Source organism: Hemicordylus capensis, chromosome 16 (genome assembly GCF_027244095.1).
Source record: "Hemicordylus capensis ecotype Gifberg chromosome 16, rHemCap1.1.pri, whole genome shotgun sequence".
Lineage (NCBI taxonomy): Eukaryota > Metazoa > Chordata > Lepidosauria > Squamata > Cordylidae > Hemicordylus > Hemicordylus capensis.
Window position 1 is genome coordinate 3040932 of NC_069672.1, and position 23200 is coordinate 3064131.

At 48.2% G+C, this 23200-nt stretch overlaps 1 long non-coding RNA gene across 4 annotated transcripts in view; it reads left to right on the plus strand.

Moving 5' to 3' along the window:
• Positions 1-23200, plus strand: part of LOC128338451 (uncharacterized) — a 155258-nt gene that overhangs the window by 42541 nt on the left and 89517 nt on the right. For all 4 annotated transcript variants that reach the window (XR_008312631.1, XR_008312630.1, XR_008312633.1 and 1 more), the window contains exon 3: positions 11478-11629. This is a non-coding gene — a long non-coding RNA (uncharacterized LOC128338451). The remainder of the gene's footprint in view (positions 1-11477; positions 11630-23200) is intronic.

A 23200-nucleotide genomic window follows, 5' to 3' on the forward strand; every position in this document is an offset into this window, starting at 1 on the left:
GAACCAACCAGCTGCCAGTCATGAACAGAAAGAAACAAAGACAACCTGAAATGAAGGCCCTGCCTCAAATTCCGCCCACCCTCCTAGTCCATTGTTCACCTCATGGTGTCTCTGAATCATCACTCTCCTCACTTCGGCTGCATTCGCATGTAACGCGGAACTGCTGTTGAACGGGCCAGCGGTTCCAAGGATGTTACGTCCGAATGCGGGCAAGTGGGATTTGGCACGGCAATGGAACATAGGAACGTAGGGACATAGGAAGCTGCCATATACTACATCAGACCACTGGTCTATCTAGCTGAGTATTGTCTACCCAGACTGGCAGCAGCTTCTCCAAGGTTGCAGGCAGGAATCCCACTCAGCCCTATCTTGGAGATGCTGCCAGGGAGGGAACTTGAAACCTTCTGCTCTTCCCAGAGTAGCTCCATCTCCTGAGGGGAATCTCTTACAGTGCTCACATGTAGTCTTCTATTCAAATGCTACCTAGGGGGATGCCATGCAATGCAAACTAGTTCTCTCTCTCTCTCTTCTATGAGGCAGAAAGGCAGAATGGCAAATGAGTAACTAACTTGTTGAATGAATGGGAAACCCCTCCTTGAACTCCCCCCCACCCTTGCCTCTTCTTCAACCCTTCCCCTGGCCAATGTGGGGTCCGTAAAGAGTGGCAAGCAAAAAAAGATCCATTGGGGAACAAGAAGGGAATCATCAGCAGATCAGCCCATACTTTAGGTTACCGAACGGAAGGCTGGAAGGGCAGGAAATTCAAAGAGATGTCAAATACAAAATGGAGACTGACTCAAAGATCGCCGCAAAATGGAGGTCCAAAACAACAAAACATTTTCTAGCCGAAACAGGGATGTTTTGTTTTGTGTAGAAAACTTTTGGATTTGGAAAATGGGTCTTTTGTTTTGTCTATAAAACACCTGAAACAGCCCATTTCGAGTACAAAACATTTTGTTCCTGAAACTGAGTCAGACCATTGGTATCTCACTCAGTATTGTCTTCACAGACTGGCAGCAGCTTCTGCAAGGCTGCAGGCAGGAGTCTCTCTCAGCCCTCTCTTGGAGATGCTGCCAGGGAGGGAACTTGCAACCTAGATGCTCTTCCCAGAGCGGCTCCATCCCCTGAAGGGAATATCTTTCAGTGCTCACACTTCTGGTCTCCCATTCCTATGCAACCAGGGTGGACCCTGCTTAGCTAAGGGGACAAGTCCTGCTTGCTACCCCAAGACCAGCTCTCCTCTAGCTTCTTCAGGTAGGGGTGGGAGACAGCTTGGAGAGCTGCAGCCAGTCAGAGTAGACAATTCTGAGCTAGACAGACCAAGGGTCGGATTCAGCTGCCTACGTTCCTAGATCATTTAGTGTGTGGACTTCCTTTGGGAAGGTCCAGTTTAAATCAGCACATACCCCATGAAACCCTTAATTATGATCATAACCTTAGGCTACGTAAGCTTCTTCACAGGGATATTGTAAGAATCATCGGGGGGGGGGGGTGTTGTTTGCTGTTCCTGGAAGAAAGGTGTGATAAAAAATGGTATTGCCATCTCAAAAATCAGGAAACCACAGATATTACCAGGCTTCATTCAGAATTGGCCTGGCTTCAAACAGACCCTACTTCTGACTTTCCCAATTCTCCCAAAGTCCACCCTCATTTTGAGAATCTCTATCCTGTTCCTAGCAAGGTGGGCCAGTATCTTTCCATTTAAAGCAATGAGAAATTGTTATCCCTTTCTCTTCCTGATGCTTCTCCCACCAAGCTGTGCTTAAGACAGCCCTGCTGGATCAGGCCCGAGGCCTATCTAGTCCAGCATCCTGTTTCCCGCAGTGGCCCACCAGATGCCGCTGGGAAGCCCACAGGCAAGAGGTCTGTGCATGCCTTCTCTCTTGCCATTGCTTCCCTGCAACTGGTAATTAGAGGCATCATGTCTCTGAGGCTGGAGATGGCCTATAGCCATTGATAGACCTGTCCTCCATGAATTTATCAAAGCCTCTTTTTAAACCATCCAAGCTAGTGGCCATCACCACATCCTGTGGTAGAGAATTCCATAGATTAATTCTGCTCGGTGTGAAAAAGTACTTCCTTTTCTCAGTCCTAAATGTCCTGGCCGTCAGATTCATGGCATGACCCCTGGTTCGAGAGTTGTGAGAGAGGGAGAAAGACATCTCTCTAATAACTCTAACTACTGCGTGCATCATTTTATGAACCTCTATCATGTCTCCCCATGGTCACCTCTTTTCCAAAGGGTCTAAAATGTCCCAGATGCAATGCCTGGCCTCATACGGAGGCTGCTCAAACATAATACTCCGCTTGTATTTCCGAACCACAGAAATCCATATTTCAAGGAACCAGATGCAAATTTGGCAGCATCACCAGTTGTAGTGGGCAGGAGAAGGTCTTCAAACACCCATCCTTTCTTTTCTCTAGTTCGTCATGCACCACTATCAGAAGGGAAAGTGCTAACACAATGAATGTCAGCCCTGCTTCTCAAATGCCACCACACCGTCCCTCCCTCTTGAACCATTTCATAGATCAGCAGAAAGAGAAGGAACAATTCACGTCTCATTTAAAGGGGGGGAAATGAAATATTATTATCCCTTTACCTTCCTGATGCTTCTCCCCTTATTAAAACAGAACCCGAGCTTCCTTTGGAGAATACAAGCAATTTGTTACCATAACAACACCTTTTTTCTCCGACTCCACAAAGTTTAACTCTCGTCTTTTCTCTGCTGGTGTTTTTCCCCCGTGGGAGTCGAAGTCCAATATTGTTCCTTTGGCAGACGTGTGTCCAGAAAAGAGGGAAATAAGAATCTTTCCTGGAAGATACGCTTTCTGATTTGAGTTCCTGATAGCATTAAATCGTGACATTGAACCTCCATCTTCTTCTGAAGCTTTTTAGCACCTCTATACCTACGCCCAGATTAACAGGCTGGTAACTGAAATCTCATCAGATCAAAATCAGTATTAGAAAAAAGAGGGAATTCTGCTTATTTGCTCTTATATTTCTCTTATATTTAAGAGAACGTCTCCGTCACTTTGAGGCCCGTCGCCCATTGAAATCATCCGGAGAGAGGTCCGTCTGCAGTCGCCACCAGCTCTCCTGGCTGTTACTCAGGGATGGTCCTCCTCCGTTGCTGCCCCGAGACTTTGAAATGCTCTCCTTGCTGAAATAAGAGCCTCCCTATCTCTGACAGCTGGTAAAAGGGCTGTTAAGATGCATTTTTTCACCCAAGCGGTTTAACTAGAATTCTGATTTTAAATAGCTTTAATGTTTTGATTTTGTTTTAATTTGTTTTCTGTTGTAAACCTCCCAGAGACATAAAGTAAACACCTCCTCTGGGGTGTTGTACAAATTTAAGAGAACATGTTCTTCGCTATGAGCCCCATCACCCATTGAGGGGTTCGTCTGTAGCTGCCACTAGGTCGTATGGTGGCTACTCAGGGATGGGCCATCTCCATTGCTGCCCCGCCAAGGCTTTGAAATGTACTCCCTGTTGAAATAAGAGCCTCCATATCTCAGACAACATTTTAAAAGGCAGTCAAGGCACATTTGTTCACCCAGACTTTTAATTCGATTTATAGCTTTTAACAATTAATAGCTTTTAAGAGTGTTTACAGTTTGAACATTGTGTTAAATTTTAAATTGTTTATATTTTACTGTTTTAATTTTGCTTGCATTTGTATTATTCCTATTGACATACGTTTTGGGCGGTCTACAAATATGTCAAAGTACAAATAAATAAATAAATATTTGTGTTTTCTGAGGACAAATTACTAGCTAAGCAAATTGTGGGAATGTCGTGGATGTAATTTATCTTGATTGCAGCAAAACATTTGAGAAAATTGCTCGTGATATATTGGTTAGTAAACTGATACACTGTCGCTAGATGATACCACCAGGTGGGTTTAGAATGAATTAGAAAACTGTACCAAAAGTGTGATAAGCGATGGTTCCTCATCAAACTGGAGGAACGTCTCAGGTGGGTTGTCATATGTGGAGAAACCATCGTAGAAAATCCTCCCAAGTTTCCCCTTGGAAGGAACATTTAAAGTACCTTCAAATTTTGCTTGGGAAAAATTTTGGAGTCAGTTTGTCTGTCTGGATGAGTATTCTTCTAATTTTCTATCAATGATTTAGAGCAGGGCTGCTCTACTTCGGCTCTCCTGCAGATGTTGGTCTACAATTCCCATAATCCCTGTCTATTGGCCACTGTGGCTGGGGATTATGGGAGCTGTAGCCAACTAATGGCGCAGCAGGGAAATGGCTTGATTAGCAAGCCAAAAGTTGCAGGTTCAAATTGCCGCTAGTATGTTTCCCAGACTATGGGAAACACCTCTATCGGGCAGCAGCGATATAGGAAGATGCTAAAAGGCATCATCTCATAGTGCGCGGGAGGAGGCAATGGTCAACCCCACCTGTATTCTACCAAAGAGACCCACAGGGCTCTGTGGTCACCAGGAGTCAACACCGACTCGACAGAGCACTTTACCTTTCGTTCAAAAACAGCTGAGGGGCCTAATTTAAGCAGGCCTGATATAGAGGAAGGGGTGGAGGAAATCCTCATCAGTTTTTCAGAGGACATTGAGCTAACACCTCAGAAGGCAGGATTTACATTCAGAATTACCATGACAGAAGGGGAAACTGGGCAGAAACAAACAAATCAAAATTCAGCAAGACAAATGCAAAGTTCTGCACTTGCAGCAAGGGCAGGGGGGCGAATTCAAATGTGCAGGCTTAGGATGGGTGTGTCTGCCTTGGCAGCAGTATGTGTGAAAAGGATCCCAGCATACAGTGCCAGGTGACCACAAGCTGAACAGGAGCCAGCAGTGTGATGCCACTGCCAAAAAGGCGAATGTGATTGTAGGCTTTATTAATGGAACCATAGTCTCCTGATCATGAGAGGGAATAGCTTTGCCCAGCCATGTTCTGGGTGCTGCATCTTAAGAAGGATGCAGACAAATTGGAATGGGATCAGAAGAGGGCGACAAAGATGGTCAGAAATCTGGAAAACAAGTCATATAAGGAGAGGTTGAAAGAACCGGATAGGTCTGGCCTGGAGAAGAGAAGCCTGAAGGGAGGAATTCTGCATAGCATAGCATAGCATCTCTCTCTCTCTCTCTCTCTCTCTCTCTCTCTCTGGAATATAGGAAGCTGCCTTCTACTGAGTCAGACCCTTGGTCCATCTAGCTCAGGATTGTCTACACAGACTGGCAGTGGCTTCGACAAGGTTACAGACAGGAATCTCTCACAGCCTATCTTGGAGATGGCAGGGAGGGAACTCGAAAACTTCTGCTCTTCCCAGAGCGGCCCCTTCCCCTAAAGAGAAGGTCTTACAGCGCTTGCATGTAGTCTCCTATTCAAATGCAAATGACCGTGGACCCTGCTTAGCAAAGGGGACAATTCATGCTTGCTGCCTGAGTGAAAGGTCTGTGATGGAAGAGGTGCATTTGTTTAAAAGGTTGGGAACTCCTGTTCCGGGGCATAGGAGAACGGCCGTTGTGAAAGTGTGCACCTTAACTGCATTTCAGAAAGACCTCCTCATCAGCTCCCCAAGCGGCAAAACGGGAGCAGTGCAATGATTTACCCAGGAGCGGTGCCAATACTATCCTGGCGTATTGAGAGAGTTGACACATATGGACTTGTCTTCACCGATTTCTCACGTCTTCCTATCACCAAGTCTAGCAACGTGCCATTCACCCCCCTGCTTATATTGCAGTCCTGACAAACCACAGATTTCACAAATGCCAGCAGCTCTGCTTTTATTTTTAAATCAAGCTGCAAGTTCCCCAGGTGCCTGGGACGGAAACTAGAGCTTTGAGAATTCTTCCCCCAAACACACACGTACACACACACACACACACACACACACACACACACAATACCTGATGTAGGGATTGTTAATAATATCACTGCCTGCTAGAAATTCCAGTGCCACCTTCTGGACCCTTTCTGTGCAATTATATAATCTGGTTATGTTGACATGAAAATTAAACACAGGAGATGAATCAGCTGAATTGGATCCACGTCTATTGAGCGAAACCCTGGTGGCATTGTGGATGGGATGACAGCCAAACCGTGGGAAAGGGGGACATTCGGTCTGACCTCGGGGGAACCAGCATCGGGGCATGAGGGCTCTTCAGATATTAGCCAGAGTAATCAAGGTCAAGGCGTCTTGCTCTGACCAAGTGGATTGCAACAGCTGCCGAAAGAATATTAACTGGAGGAGGCCAGGTCTAATGAAAAAGCACAAAGGAATGGGAATCAACTGCAGTCATTCAACAATTACCTGCTGGTCTGAACACCAGCAAAACCAACATGGCCAGCTGGCTTGGCATCTTAGAAGCACGGTGTCTCCGTTCAGCTCCAGGCAGACAAAGAGATCAGCGTGAATGCTAATCATTTGCAGCAGGGAAAGCTCAATGGAAGAGCATCTGCTTTGTATGCAGAATTCAGGCACATAGAAAGCTTTTCTGCGGAGTCAGACCATGGGTCCATGATCTACAAAGACTGGCAGAGGCTCTCCAAAAGGCCTGTGCAGAAATGCAAAAGCCAGGATCAGGGCCGACCTGATCCTGGCCGGACCGGGGGCACTGAAAGGGCAGTGGATTGTTGGTGAGGAGGGCGCCGGGTTTTGAGCAAAATGGGTACTTAAGGGTGGGCGTATTCACTGCTGCCGAGTGCAGCGGGGTCCAGGGGCGCCCCACAGGTGGGGCACGCCGGGAATATGCCCTGTTGCCCTGTGGGCCAGTCCAAGCCTGGGTCTGACCCGATCTAATCTGACCCTGCAAATATCGGTTCAGGGTCCTTTGGGCCCTCCTGCATGCCGGGGCTGGGGTCAGACAAACCTTAAAACATTTTATGTAAAAGAACCAGGGATACACACTGTGAACCTGGAAGTAAAGTAACTTAAGAGCCAAGAGTCGCAGGGAAAGTGATGTTACAGAACTGCAGGAGAAACTCAGAAATCGGCCTTTGTGTGTTAAAAATGGACTAAAAGACTTTTTAAAATGGAGATATGCATGGGCGGGCAGACAGGCAGTTAGAGGGTAGAAGGTAGGATTTTTTTCACCTAGCTGTGATCGGGGGGGGGGGGGGACTATAACCATCATTTAAAGCTCCATGTTTTTTCTGAAGGAGGTTGGAGAAGTCCAGTGTGAACTACACTCTCGAAACCCCTCCAATTTGGGTAAAAGCAGACCATGTTAGACTTTACCAATCCAAACCCCTATGTTGGGCATCATCCCCTATATGCTGAAAGGAATCATCTCAGACTGCGCGGGAGGAGGCAATGGTCAACCCCTCCTGTATTCTACCAAAGAAAACCACAGGGCTCTGTGGGCACCAGGAGTCGACACCAACTTGAGGGCACACTTCACCGTTAATGTTGCTTTAAACATTTCGGCTGTTTTTGTTTGTTAACAACCTTGAGACTTTTATATAGCAGTATACAAATGTAAGGAATGGATGCTTACCATCTCAAAAGAAACCCAAGGGAGAAGTTATTGGGAGGATGACGTGCTGGTGTGAATAGGCCTCTGCTCTCCTCCGGCTCAGTAGAAGATCAAACATCTGATTGGCATTTTGGGTTGGGGGGAGTTGTGTGTGTGTGTGTGGCTTATTGTTGTTGTTGTTTCAAAGAGAATCTGCTCAGAGCTGAAGAAAAAAGGATTAGCCCAAAGTTCAGAGAGTGTTTTTATTATGGACTGCTCTGATAAAATCATACACTCCAGACACATTTGGAGCTGATCAGCTAGGAAGGACTAGAATTAAAAATGAAACTTATTGCGGTCATAAATTTACAAATGTAATATTAAATGTAATAAGATGTAAATTTCCAGAATTGTCATGAAAAGCAGCCTGTAAAGGGAAAACTATTGTGTACAGGCTTTGGAAACCAATCAAAATCTCATTAAATCATACATCTATGGTATAGGGGCACTGACTGGGATTAATGTATCTCATAATATTAAGAATGACTCCTTATTGTTCCAAACTTTTAAATATAATTTTTCTAATCCCCTATGTTCAATTGTTTTTACAGAAGGTTGAATGTAAAAAAAAAAAGGAGAGGAGAGCTGGTCTGGTGGTCACAAGCATGACTTGTCCCCTTTGCTAAGCAGGGTCTGCCCTGGTTGCATATGAATGGGAGACTCGTAGTGTGAGCCCTGCAAGATATTCCCCTTAGGGGGATGGAGCTGCTCTGGGAAGAGCTGAAGGTTCCAAGTTCCCTCCCTGGCAGCAACTCCAAGATAGGGCTGGGAGAGATTCCTGCCTGCAACCTTGTAGAAGCTACTGCCAGTCTGTGAAGACGATACTGAGCTAGATAGACCAAGGGTCTGACTCGGTTAATATATGCCGTCTAGCTGCCTCCAATCTCCTTCTTGAAACAGAGATGAGAAATCCACTTCAAACCTTGGCTTCCCATCTCGGTATATTTCAAATAAGTAGGCTAGAGTAATATAAGACCTGTTGGTTTGGATGACACAGCCGACCCTAGCTGGTCTTGGGGTAGCAAGCATGACTTGTCCCCTTGGCTAAGCACAGTCCACCCTGGTTACATATGGAAGGGAGACTTGATGTGTGAGCACTGCAAGATATTCCCCTCAGGGGATGAAGTCACAGCAAAACCTCTTTTGAGAACACCTGAAAGTACTCTCAAAAAGACTTGGTCTTGTATTGGCAGCAAATGGTCAGCAGATGGCGGTGTGAAATTGTGCAATGGGGAAGAACAGATCTGGACCAGGTGTGGATTAGCAAAAAAACCTTTCTATTTTCAAAAGGAGTATTTTTTCCATGTGGAAACACTCAGTTCGGAATAGCTTGGAGAAGGAGCTGCTGGATTTCCCACTGTTCCTGGTGTGACTTATTGCTACTGTGAGTGTATATGATGTCCGGGGTCTGAGGCCTTTTGACAAAAGTTCTCAGAAGTGATTCCTCTTCTAGTTTATTAAGTCTGGGAAAGTGGGGAGAGTGGGGCCAGAGTTGGGGTCCTCAAACGTGAGTCCTGAGCTGTTGGACTACAACTCCCATCACTTGCTGCACCAATGGCCAATGATGGGAGTTGTAGTCCAACAACATCTGGGGGCCAAAGTTTGAGAAAACCTGCTGTAGAGTATTCTATACCTTCGTACACAGTGATGATGTCATCACTGCGTGCCAGTGATGATGTCATCACCGCATGGCAGTGATGGTGTCATCACTGCGTGCGAGGGCCTAGGGATCCAATCTGTTCCGGCGCCAATTTGGAGTTTGGGTTACATTTTTGGAAGTCCGTTGGCCTTGTGACAAAATAATCCGATTCTCCTGAATTACTTTCTGAGTGGATAGGGGTGGATCGCCCATCTCTACTAACACATTCTCTGTGATCATAATTCCTTGTCATACTTGTCAAGCTCATGCAGGAAGCCTCAGGCTCAGATTCCTTCCCGTACAAATTACAATCAAATATGGTTAAGATGTGTTTATTTTAAAGTTAATGCAAAGTGATATGAAAGCTTTGGATGAAGGAGCCATTTTATTTTCCCGGCATCCACTCCATCCCCCCACCCCACTCAAGTTTAACTCCCCGCTCCCAATCCATTTTAACTGGTTGTCTTTTTTTTTTAAATGCCTAATTCATTTTTAATTCTCCCACACTGTAGTGAAAGCTCATGTTTTAAAAGCCTTTTAGCTGACAACTGTGCATAGGGGGGTGGTCTCCTATAGAATCCCTCCAGCAGAGGAGGCAAAGTTCCTTGACCCAGATTGAACTTTTGGTTCTTCAAATCTCCCCCTCTTTGGCGGGACGGTGGGGGGGGAGCAGAGAAAGGCAGGACAGGCGGCCGCAGCCTGGACTGCAGTGGCCCCTCTCTCTTTCGATGTCATGTAAAAGGTATCAGTTCTCCGATCGTGTGTTTGTCTTCTTTACTTTTCTTTGCGGCTCTTGGAGTGTAATACATTTAATCTGAAACTAAATCTCTCATCCTGTGCTACTCCATATCCCCGCCCCCCCGCCACTCGTCCCCTCCCAGCTTTAACTTGAGCCATGCAGGCTGGTCATTCACCAGGTTGAGCTGCATGGGCTGGCCATTCTTCTGGGCTGGGATCCCCAGCAAATGACCAGCCCACATGGCCCTAGTGAAAGCCAGGATGTGGCAAGGAGAGGCAGGTGGGATGGGAGGAGAGAGATCGAGAGATCGCTGAAGCCCGTTCTCGGCTCCTTTCCCCTCCCTCTCCTGCCCGCTGGCAGTACCTACCACTGAGCTTTGGCTTTGGCCCTCAGTGTTGGTGGGCACCTTCCCAGTGGGGCTAGGGCCCGGAGGAGGTGGCGGCCAGAAGGAAACAGCAAGCATGCATTGCCCAACACCCTCACTGGGCCATTACCCAGTCCAGAAGCCGGCTAGGACCCTGGCAGATTCATATGGGTGAATACGGTCTGACAGGTACCCTGGTCCCAAGCCATGTAGGGCTTTAAAGGTCAATACCAGCACCTTGAATATAGCCCGGAAGCGAACCAGTAGCCAATGAAGCTGATGCAGGATGGGTGTAATACCCATGAAGCGACTTGCACCCACGAGCATCCTAGCAGCAGCATTCTGAACCCGCTGAAGCTTCCGAGCAGTCTTCAAGGGCAGCCCCACGTAGAGCGTATTGCAGTAGTCCAATCTGGATATTACCAACGCACGAGTGACTGAGGTCAGGTCCGACTTCTCCAAGTAAGCAGCTGGCATACGATCCGTAGTTGGTAAAAGGTGCTTCTGCACACCTGTGCCTTCGTTGGGTCCAGAAGCAACCCCAAGCTGCAGACTTCGTCTTTCAGAGGGAGCAGGACCCCGTCCAAGATCTACTTATATAGCACTTTCAACAAAAGTTCTCAACATGGTTGAAACAATACATAAATAAATAAGATATTTTCTGTCCCAAAAAGGGCTCATAGTCTAAAAAGAAACGTAAGGCAGAGACCAGCAACTTGATGTGATTGTGCATCCAGTAGCCTCAAGATTCATTTTGTGCAGTGTTTTATCAGTGTTTGGGAGTGTGACTCAGTGAAACACTGCACAGAATAAGTGATACCAGTAAAACACTGCACAAAACACTTGATGCAAACATACACGAGAAAGTGACGGGATGATTTTTGGAGTGTTTTATGAATGTGCAGATGTGCATCTACGATGCAGAGGCAGGAAGCAGAAGGAAGGAACACAAAATGCTGGCAAACACTGAATGTCCAATACTATATACAAGATTTCAGATTTAAAACAACAACAACAGAACAATGGGAGATTATTAATGCATCTGTTGCACACTGGGAATAAGTCTACATAATTAGAAACTCCAAAATTCAGGAGATTCTCAGACGCATTCCTAGTTTGTTAGATCACTCCCCACCCCAGTGTCACTGTTTAATGCTGCCTACATACTTGCACATGAAATAATCATATATAAACCCTGCCTCAACTTCCTTTCTTTCCTTTCTGGTCTTGCTTATGTTACTTTTCAGATTGCAAGCCCTTTGGGGCAGGGAACCTCTTCTTATGCTGCAATACATACAGACGGTGCAATAAAAACAGCAACGCCATTATCATCATCATCTAAAACGCAACCCTCAACTTGAATCCGAGAACCAGTAGGAAAGCCAGCCAACAGCGCAGAGTAAGATATTCTTTTCTTTTCCCTGCATCTCCCTTCCTCCCCTGTTTAATAGACTAAATGTCATGCTTTAGGGGAAGCCTAGACATGAAAAGTTCAAATAGTAATCTCTGAAATCAGATTGTCTTTTCATTTTGACATTTCATCGTGAAATAGAAGAAGAATTTTAGCGGGGTGGGAAACACTAATGGGGATATTTGGTACCTTCTTTCAGCAAGCATTGAAGTTCAGGCTGGTTACGACTCTCATTTTATGTCGATGTCTGGGGATCTTTAAGGGCCTTGTTCACAAAGCTCAAGCTGCCAAAGATCTCTTTGACAAAAGGGGGCCAGGGTAAAGGAAAGCATGGCAGCCAACTTCCTTTCCACTCTTCTCTGATGTAATGCAGACTAGGATTGCCAGGGTCTGCTTGCAAGAGATATTGAGAGTGGGTTCAAACTGAACACGGAACGGCCATGAACTTTGAGCCTGACCTTCAGTCGAGCACTATTCTTCAAGTGGGAGCCACTTTGGCAAAAAAAAACCTGCAATGTGAGAGCCATTTCCCACTGTGCTGGCATCTGCATAGTACTGCACTTTCCTCAGTGCTGGGAGGTAGGGATGTGCAAATCGATTTGTGGCCGAGTTAATTCGACTCGAATCTAGGTGATTCGAGCGATCCAACCTCAAATTGAATCACTCTTGAGATTGCCTAACAGATTCACGGTCAAATGGATCCACTCTCGATTCGAGCTCGAATCGATTCGGCGATTCGAGCCACCATTTGGTCCCCAGCGATCTCCATTGTGTCCCCTTCGAGCTAAGGATGTGCAAGCTGGTTCGTATCGAGCCAGGCTCACCACCGAGCTGGCCCAGTTCGGGCGGTCCAAGGTCTATGTGGCCCAGACCCCAAAGTGGGGTGCCGGTCCGAGTTCAAACTGGACCAACCCCTCAGGTTATGGAACTGGCTCACCGCCTGGCTGGGAGGGGACAAACATATAAAGGGGAATCCAGCTAGGATTCCCTTTACAGGTACAGGTGATCTCACAGCCAAAAAAGGTTTTTCTTTTAAAAATTTAAAGGGGGAGGGAATACCGTATTTTATGGACTATAAGACTCACTTTTTTCCTCGAAAAATATCTGCCAAAATTCAGGTGCATCTTATATGTTTTAACAGTTTAATATGTTAAAACTCTGAAAAACTGGATTAAAATTAAGGTGCGTCTTATAGTCCGTAGCGTCATATAGTCCGTAAAATACGGTACTTATTTTTTTTACATTTTAAATGAGGCCCTGCTAGCGGTGGAGGTGGCTACTGCAGCGGCAGATACTCAGGTAGAGGCAGCAGCAAGGGGTCCTCCAACTGCCCCACCACCCTCTCAACTGCTCGTCTGGGTGGGCTGCAGCGCTGTTTGGACTGCTGTGCATGCTTTACTGGGCACGGTGCTCACTCGACCAAAGGCTGCATGCAGACTGCAGGGAACAGCACCGGAGCCATGTGGCCTTTGGTAGAGCAGGCACAGCAGCCGGGAAAGCTTCAGGGCAGCAGCGGAAAAGAGAAGGACCTGCTTACCTGCTCCTTAAGGGAACTGCTCTCGGTCCTGACGAACCGGTCCGGCAGCGAGTGCTCGAGTCGGTTCGACACTTCCCTAAGGAGGAACCAAACCGGTTCGTGCATATCCCTGTTCCCAATTACTCCTTTATCCTTGTCCTCGTACTCTGGGGAAGAAGCCGTGGCGCCTCCAACCCCACCAATGGCAGCCCAGCTCCACCATAGCAGTGCCTGGGGAATAGGCCCTCAAGCAGAAGGTTGCCGGTTCGAATCCCCGCTGGTATGTTCCCCAGACTATGAGAAACACCTCTATCAGACAGCAGCAATATAGGAAGATGCTGAAAGGCATCATCTCATATGATGTGGGAGGAGGCAATGGTAAGCCCCTCCTACACACACCACAGGGCTCTGTGGGTGCCTGGAGCCAAAATCAACTTGATGGCACACTTTACCTTTTGGGGGGAAACATTGATTGATTGATTGATTGATTGATTGATTGATTGATTGACATTTATATCCCGCTCCTCCTCCAAGGCGCCCAGAGCGTTGTACTACAGACTTGAGTTTCTCCTCACAACAACCCTGTGAAGTAGGTTAGGTTAAAATAGCTCAATTTAATCCAAGCCAATCTGATCTGAACTGGGGAGAGTTTGCTCACTCCTAAGACAGACTCAACACATCAGTAATAATCTGCTTTCCACAGCGAATTTCTGTCGGCTCAAACCTCCCCACACCAAACAAAGGCAATGTGCAGCCACATACTGTATTCCCACAATTATGTGTGTGTCTGTTGGACCTAAATCAAAAGGAACCCGTGAATAAACAAGAGGAAAGTGGCGAATAATTGAGCTATAAAATAGAGCTTTAATAAGATTCCGCTCCCCTGAATGTTTATGGGGCAGCTTGCTTTGGGATGGTTTCCTTTCCTCTCATTTCAGGTTGATTCGCACCCTAATTAGGTGCTATTATTGCTCTCTTACAAATAATATTTTGAGCCAAAGTCCATTCCGCGGAGAGTGATCAGCGGATGGTTTAATTAAATTTTCATGTTTAATTTTCTTCTGTCTTTGCCAGTGTCTCTTTGTGCCTCATAAAAGTGAATGTGGCAGGAGAAGAGGCTGCAGCTTGAAGGCTGCCATCACAGAGTCACAGGCCTCTGCGGGGACTGATCCTGCAACTTGGCCGGTGGAGTAAAAAGCCAGGTTGCCTGCTCTTTCCCGGCCCACAGAGTCGGACCTTCTGCCAGTTAACCAATTGGTGGAGCCTTCTGCCAGTCCTTCTGCTAGATGGACTGCAGTATAGAAGGCAGCTTCCTTTGTTACTATGAGGTATACTGCCTTTGAATCTGGAGGCTCCATTGACCTATCCAGACTACCCATCATAGCAGTAGCAGCCAGTGAGGGCACAGGTGGAGAGGTGGTGAGAGGCACCTCTAAGAGCAGAATAATTGGTTCTTACCTCCACTCTCGCCACACCTGGACGCTGCTCAGAGAAGCACCCCCTGTAGAGGCGAATCACCTCTGCCACTCACCTGGCCGCGGGCAGGGGATCGGCTCTGTGGAGGCCAGGTGAGTGGCTTCACCAATTGCACTCTGGGTCCAGCGTGGTGTCGTGGTTAGAGTGCTGGACTAGGACCGGGGAGACCCGAGTTCAAATCCCCATTCAGCCATGATCCTTGCTGGGTGACTCTGGGCCAGTCACGTCTCTCTCAGCCTAGCCTACTTCACAGGGTTGTTGTGAGGAGAAACTTAGGTATATAGGACACCACTCCAGGCTCCTTGGAGGCAGAGCGGGATAGAAAAATGTAAATGAATAAATAAATACATGACAGCAGACATGTGTGATATGGACTGCGAGATTGCTTCTGGCTGCGGGCTGGGAAAGGCTAGATTCGAATTTCCCCAATCCACCCCATATGCATGCTGGGGAGTAGAGTGGCTTACCCTATCTTTGCCCTGGCGAAAGGTGTTCCATGCAGTCCCAGATGTGGGCCTGGGTTGGAGACTGAGGAAGTGGAAGCAGAACAAGGCAGATGCCTAGGCTCTGTTGTACCAGCAGCAAAAGCTGGATCTACATAGAAGCCAGGAGCCCCACTTTTTCTTGGAGCTCAGCCAGGGCCCATACTGGTGTTTCCTTCCTCCCGAGTAAGCTCATTTCAGAGGGAGAGCCCAAGCAGTTGGGTTGGTTTTTCACCATCCCTGATGGAGCTTGATCCTGCCATGGGGGCACTTAGGAACATAGGAAGCTGCCATATACTGAGTCAGACCATTGGTCTATCTCACTCAGTATTGACTTCACAGACTGGCAGCGGCTTCTCCAAGGTTGCAGGCAGGAAGCTCTCTCAGCCCTGTCTTGGAGATGCTGCCAGGAAGGGAATTTGGAACCTTCTGCTCTTCGCAGAGCAGCTCCATCCCCTGAGGGGAAGATCTCATAGTGCTCACACTTCTAGTCTCCCATTTATATGCAACCAGGGTGGACTCTGCTTAGCTAAGGGGACAAGTCATGCTGGCTACCACCAAACCAGCTGCTCCCACTGATGGGAGGAGAGCTGGTCCTGTAGTAGCAAGCATGAATTTTCCCCTTTGCTAAGCAGGGTCTGCCCTGGTTTGCTTTTGAATGGGAGACCACATTTGAGCACTGTAAACTATTCCCCTGAGGGGATGAGGCTTCGGGGGGGGGGGAGCATCTGCCTCCTTGCATGCAGAAGGTTCCAAGTTCCTTCCCTGGCAACTACGACTCAACCATGCTGACCATGCCAATGGCTGCCGTGCATGCACAGAGGCCATGTGTGTGCCACTATCGCACAAGGGGAGAGCCCTGCCCACACGCTATGTCAACTGGAGGGCAAGTGGAGGGCAGTGGTGAGTGGTGGAGAAACAGGTATGGACCTGCTCTCCTCCCTTTTAAAGGGCCGGGGGATGTCCTGTGAATCGCTCTTCGAATCGTGATTCGTGCACATCCCTACTGGCCGCATCTCGAAGATCGGGCTAGAGACTCCTATCAGAGGAAGCCGCCTTATGATGAGTCAGACCCTTGGCCCATCTAGCACAGAACTGCCTACACTGACTGGCAGCAGCTCTCCAAGTTCTTCCCAGCCCTGCCTGGAAATGCTGCCAAGGATTCAACCCGAGACCTTCTGCAAACAAATCAGATTCTCTACGATCCCCAACAGAATAGATCTCCAATGGCCCCAAACTCACATTATTACAAATATTTATACACCACTTTTTGACTAAGTTTCCAACGTTTTTTTGACAATGTTCCCAAAGCTGTTTACATTGAGAGATAAATAAGGTGGCCTCTGTCCCCATAGGACTCACAATTTAAACAGAAACGTAAGATCAGCACCAGCAACAGCCAGTGGAGTGATGCCATGCTGGGGATGGATAGGGCCAGTCGCTCTCCCCCTGCTAAACAAAGAGAATCATCAGTTTGAAATGGTGCCTCTTTGCTCAATTGTGGTGGTGGTGGTGGTGCTGTCAAATCGGTGTCAACACAGAGCCCTGTGGTTTTCTTTGGTAGAATACAGGAGGGGTTTACCATTGCCATCTCCCACGCAATATGAGATTATGCCTTTCAGCATCTGCTGCCCGATATAGCCGGTTTCAGCGCTGCTGCCTGATACAGATGTTTTCCATTGTCTAGGAAACATACCAGCGGGGATTCGAACCAGCAACCTCTTGCTCCCTAGGCAAGTTACTTCCCCGCTGCGCAAATTAAATTAAATTAAAAATTCTCCGTTGAGTCCAGAATTCAGAATGCAGCACTGAGTGAAATTCTGAAACACCGAAGCAACAGAATATGGGGAGATCCATTCATCTCTGCGTGCCAGTTGTCAGAAGCAAAATGAATTTTTTTCCCCCTCTATGGCATTGAAGGCCAACCAAGACAGAGAATCAGTTTCCCCTGGTGCAAGCAAGACCTTGGCTAAATATAACCGATTGTTCTCTAGTCACGGAAAAGGACAAACAGGAGAGCAAGTTTCCAAGGGAGTTTGGGAACTGCCTTTATGGAAGGTTTGCTAACACCGCATCTGTTGAGAAACCCTCCGTAGTTGCTTCACCCTGACTTGGAACAAGAGCCAGAGAATGCGGCATTCCATGGCTCAGTGATCTGAGGACTTTTTATTCCATGTTGCGGCGTCATTTTATGATTTTTATGTTTAAGTGTCTCTTGCAAGTTTGAAATGTTATAGTTAATTTAGGGCAATAACATTTAAATTATGAATCATGTGCCATAACTATAAATTATACATTTGGCAAATGAATATTCAAGTCCTCTATTCAAAGCCGCAGCTGTGCTCCGAGAGCTCTCCCAAGCAAATGGTGCTCTAAATCATAGGTTTGTTTTTTAATGTTAATAGCAAACTCAGGAGGGCCCAGCCGCCAGTAGGCAGACGAGGCCAAGCAGAACAAACAGAATAGTATTAATGGGCTCTGCCAGAACTTTCCACCAGAATATACTTTGGCACATAGGAAGCTGCCATATACTGAGTCAGGCCCTTGGTCCATCTAGCTCAGTATTGTCTACCTAGACCGGCAGCGGCTTCCCCAAGGTTGCAGGCAGGAGTCTCTCCCAGCCCTATCTTAGAGTTGTTGCCGGGGAGGGAACTTGGGATCTTTTTCATGCAAACCGGCAGATGCTCTTCCCGGAGTGGCACCATCCCCTGAGGGGAATATTTTACAGTGTTCACATGTGGCCTCCCCTTCAAATGCAACCAGGGTGGACTCTGCTTAGCTAAGGGAACAAGTCATGCTTGCTACCACCAGACCAGCTCTCCTCCCCTTCAAGATTCTAGCCAGCTTCCTGGCATTCTGCTCTAACCGGTTAGGGTTAGAGACCTGAGCTGGTGGAGGCTAATCTAACAGTAATGCTTGATCTGGTAGGAGAACACACACAAGAATCAACCTGCCCTCCAGTGTGAAAGTAGGGGGGTGCCTGTGCATGGGGGTATGGCCTAACAAGCACGCCACCAATGGAAAGCAGGCCATCAACTGCATGCGGAGCAGATGATTCCATGGATCACCTGCGATCTGGGCACGGAGGCCGGTGGAAGTGGTGAGCCCAGAATTTGTACTCTGCTCCCGAGTGAGGGTGGAGTGAAGGCACTTGCTGTGCCTCCTACTAGTCTGGTGGCTAGAGGTCTCCTGCTGAGAACTTCAGCTTCCAAGGCAAGGTGCCTATAAATGTCTGTCTATCTATCTGTCTATCTATCTAATTGGTTGGTTGGTTGGTTTTCTATACCACCCTTCCAAAATGGCCCAGGGCGGTTTACATTAAAATAAAACTAAAATCAATTAACTGCTAAAATCGAAAACTGTAAAAATGACATAAAACCACTTTTAAGGCATTTAAAACCATTTTTAAAACCCTGGAAAACCAGGCCAAACCTTGACAGTTTAAAAACAGTTTAAAAACTCTGGAAGGCCTGGCCAAAGAGATCGGCCTTAAGGGCTCTCCTGAAGGTCAGTAAAGAATTAAGATTACGGATTTCTGCCGGGAGTGCCTTCCACAGCCCAAGAGCAGCTACAGAGAAGGCCCGCCTCTGAGTTGCCGCCAGACGTGTTGGTGGTAACTGAAGATGTGCAGAAGAAGGCGCTCTCTGAGATAACTCAGACCTAAGCCATTCAGGGCTTTCAAGGTAATAACCAGCTATTTGTGGTTATCATTGCATGTATGTAAGGATGGATGGATAGATGGATGGATTGCATTTTTATACTGCCCTATCCAAAGGATTCTGGGGGTGCACAGAAACAAAACAAAACCTGCAAATTGGTCAAATAACAATCAATAAAAACCCCATTTTAAAAACAGTTTAAAACCATTAAACAATTAAAAACATTGAAAAACAGTTTAAAAACCCTGGATGACCAAACCAAACAAATAGTTTTTAAGGGCTGCCTTGAAGGCCAACAGTGAACCCAAGCTACAGGTTTCTGCCGGGAGTGCATTCCACAGCCCAGGAGCGGCTACAGAGAAGGCCTGGTTCTGAGTCACCGCCGCCAGATGTACTGGAGACAGACCTCCTCAGATGACCTTAATGTGCGGAGGGGATCATGCAGAAGAAGGCACTCTCCATCTTTTGCTTGTTGGCTTCCCAGAAGAAGTGGGTCCCAACTCTCAGACGAGCATTTCCCCCTCCTTCTACCTTAGGAACATAGGAACATTGGAAGCTGCCATATACTGAGTCAGACCATAGGTCCATCTAGCTCAGTATTGTCTTCACAGACTGGCAGCAGCTTCTCCAATGTTGCAGGCAGGAATCTCTCTCTCAGCCCTATCTTGGAGAATCCAGGGAGGGAACTTGAAACCTTCTGCTCTTCCCAGAGCAGCCCCATCCCCTAAGGGGAAGATCTTCCAGTGCTCACACATCAAGTCTCCCATTCAGATGCAACCAAGGCAGACCCTGCTTAGCTATGGGGACAAGTCATGCTTGCTACCACAAGACCAGCTCTCCTCTCCTTGTGGAGTTCAAGAATTCTTCCTTGTAGAATTCTCACCATGGCAAATTGGGAGCACACACAACTCCCACACTTGTGTAGGAGACTTCTCCTAGTAGTAATCATTGTGAGGACCCCTCTACTCTCTGGCTGGCAAGCTTAAGCTACCTTCCATGAGAAAGACAGCCAAGCATTTCCTGGAAGTTCTGCTCTTTGAAGAAATTACCTGAGACTTTAACTAATATTCCTCTCCACCTTGGGTGTGCTTTTATTATCATTATCCCCAAATAGCTCCCTGCAGGGCATCTGATGTGCTTTTTGGACTGAAGGGATTTTAGAGATTTTGGATGCAATTACTGCAATTTCCCTCGGAGATACAGCTGAAAGGGGAAGGAGGGAGAGGTCTTTGTTACCACACTCTCACTCCTGAAGCTATCATTATCCACGTAGCTATCAAGCAATGGGGATGCAGAGCTTTGGATGCATTACGGTCCCATTTGGGCTGGTTGTGACCCAGGGGCACTTGGCAATGTCCACTGAGGCTTCAGTGCACATAGGGGGGAGAAACCAGCAGTCAGTATGAGAAACAGATAGTCAGCAGCTGCAGGGAGATGATTGAGAGAGAGAGAGAGAGAGAGAGAGAGAGAGAGAGAGAGAGAGAGAGAGAGAGAGAGAGAGAGAGTACTCCTGGAGACTGGAAGAGTTTTTGCAGCCAGATCAGTGGATTGGATTCCCACACTTTATGTAATCCGGAGCAAGTATGGGCTGTACACACCGTTTGCTTGGTTCTACCGGCTTTGCACCCTTTTCGGGTCTGCACGTTCACCCGTACTGGTGTTCAATCCCAGCTGGCTCTAAATCCCTCGCCATTGTCCCAGCCGCTGGTTTGCATCTTTTGCTCCCTCTCTCTTGGCAATGGCTGGAGGAGGAGAGGAAGAGAGCTGGCAGGAGGCAAGGGCAGCGGCAGAAGGTGGAGGATGGAGAGGAGAGCTGGTCTTGTGCACGCAAGCATGGCTTGTCCCCTTAGCTAAGCAGGGTCTGCCCTGGTTGCATATCAATGGGAGACTAGAAGTGTGAGCACTGTAAGATATTCCCCTTCTTAGGGGATGGAGCCACTCAGGGAAGAGCAGAAGGTTCCAAGTTCCCTCCCTGACAGCATCTCCAAGATAGGGCTGAGAGAGAGATTCCTGCCTGCAACCTTGGAGAAGCCGCTGCCAGTCTGTGAAGACAATGCTGAGCTAGATAGATCAATGGTCTGACTCAGTATATGGCAGCTTCCTATGTTCCTATGGAAGAGAGAGAGGGGCCGGGGAATGCAGTCTGGGCAGGAGAAGGGGGGGAGGAGGGAAGAGTGAGGGAACACAACGGGAGCACCACAGCAGCAGGAGAAAGAGGAAGGGTAGGTGGAGAGGGAGGGGAGAGGGGAAGGGAGAGAAAGAAAGAAAGAAAGAACGTGCTTGAGGCATCCATGGTGGCTGCAGCAGAAAGGCTAGAATTGGAGGGGGGAGGAGTGGGAGCAAACCCACCCCACCCTGAGTTTCCACAGGAGGTGTAGGTGGGGTGATGACCTTCTCTGCCCAGAGAAGGTCATCACCTCTCCTGCTTTGCCCAGAGAAGGTCATCGCCCCACTGACACCTCCCTTCTTAAATGCCGACATGCAGAAATCTCATGTGCACAGCAGCAACTTGTGCATTCAACACTAGTGGTGTGCACGGATCCGGCACCTGCCAGTTCAAAGGTGTGTGGGGGAGGATATATTTAAGGATGGGGGGGGTACGCTTACCCTCCTGCCGCGTTACCCGCCCCCGCCCCCGGTTCTGTCTTTTAAAACTGTCCAGCAGGGTGGTAGTGGACCTCCTTGCCACCCCAGTGCCTCATGCACACGTGCTCACGTGCACTGCACACTTCCGGCCACTTCTGGTCGGAGGAGGCACCGGGGTAGCAAGGAGGTATGCTGCTGCCCCACCAGACTGTTTCAAAAGACAGCACCAGTGGGGGAAACGTGGCAGGGGGGTAAGAGCACCTTCCCCCATCCTTAAAGTTATCCCCCCCCACCTTTGAACCGGCCGAACCGCCAGACATTTGAACCGGTTCAGAGCCCTGTAAAAGGGCCTCCAAACCCATTCATGCACATCTCTATTCGACACAGCAAAAATAAGATTTTGTGGTTGTTGTTGTTCTACCTTTTCCGTGGATTTGAGGGCTACGGGTAGTAGAAAAATATGGAACGGCATGTGATTCTACCCAGCCAGCAACATCCATTGTGGAAATCAACATTCGAGGTGGCACAGATTTCCTGTCCAGATATGCTCCGAGTCTGTGTTCAGGACCATGGACAGCGCCGAGAAGCTGCCGAGAAGTTGCTCCATTCAGCATGAGACGGTGTCGGCTTGCAGAGAGACACAGATTGGGGAACTTACCTTGCAGCTTGGCCAAGGGTGGTAGTGGCTGCCTGCACATGTCCTGTTGTCCCGGACTGATGATGTGGGGCACGTGCTATCAACAGTGAGCGGGGCCAGCCTCCCGAAGCTGAGATGCCCTACCTGAAGGCTGGGCATGCCTTACCATCCCATCAGTTGGGTGGAAGCTTGTAAGGTCTCCGGCACACCTCCTGTAAGGGCTGTGATGCGTATGGAGGGAGCTGGCCTAGAGAAGATGGCCCTGGAATTCCAGCTAGCCCTGCTTGAGGCTGTTCAGCAACTAAGGGAAGGGGGAACATGGTGAGAGAAACTGACCCTCCCTCCTAACTAAGCTCTGAGGGCCAGGGGCAGCTCGTGAAATCACCTCCGGGGCGGCAGGCGGCTTCTTCAACTGTAAACGGAGCCGGTGCCGCCGCCGCCCCGCCCCGGAGGTGAGTTCACGAGCCGCCCCTGCTGATGGCATTGTGGGGACGAGGTGGGGAAATGAAGCCCCAATCTGTGATTTGTGTTCCCAGAGAGCAGGGTCGTGAAAGAGACCCAGAAGAGGAGTGTGCCAGATGAATCATTGATCCGAACCAACTGGTGGGCCACTGTGGGAAACAGGATGCTGGACTAGATGGGCCTCCTTGGGCCTGATCCAGCAGGGCTCTTCTTATGTTCTTATGTTCAACATAGGCAACTTCACATCTGTTCATGGCACAGGACTGGCCAGCTAGGGTCAGTCGATACTGAGGACCAGAAAGATTCCAAGATCTGGTGCCAGAGTGCCTGCTTGAATCCCCCCCAGGAGAAGAGCTGGTCTTGCGGTAGTGTGCATGAATCGGATCCTCTGCTAAGCAGGGTGCACCCTGGTTTGCATTTGGATGGGTCACCATATGTGAGCACTGTGACATATTATGCTAAAGGGAAGTGTCTGCAGCTCAGTGACAGAGCATTGGCTTGCTTGCTGAAGGTCCCAGGTTCCATCCCTAGAAGGCAGGGCTGGGCAAGAGACTACCAGTTCTCTCCTCCCCCTCATCTCTGTGTTTGCAGCTTTTCAGAGGTGAGAGGAGAGCTGGTCTTGTGGTAGCAAGCATGACCTGTTCCCTTAGCTAACCAGGGTCTGCCCTGGTTGCATATGAAAGGGAGACTAGAAGTGCGAGCACTGGAAGAGATTCCCCCTCAGGGGATGGAGCCGCTCTG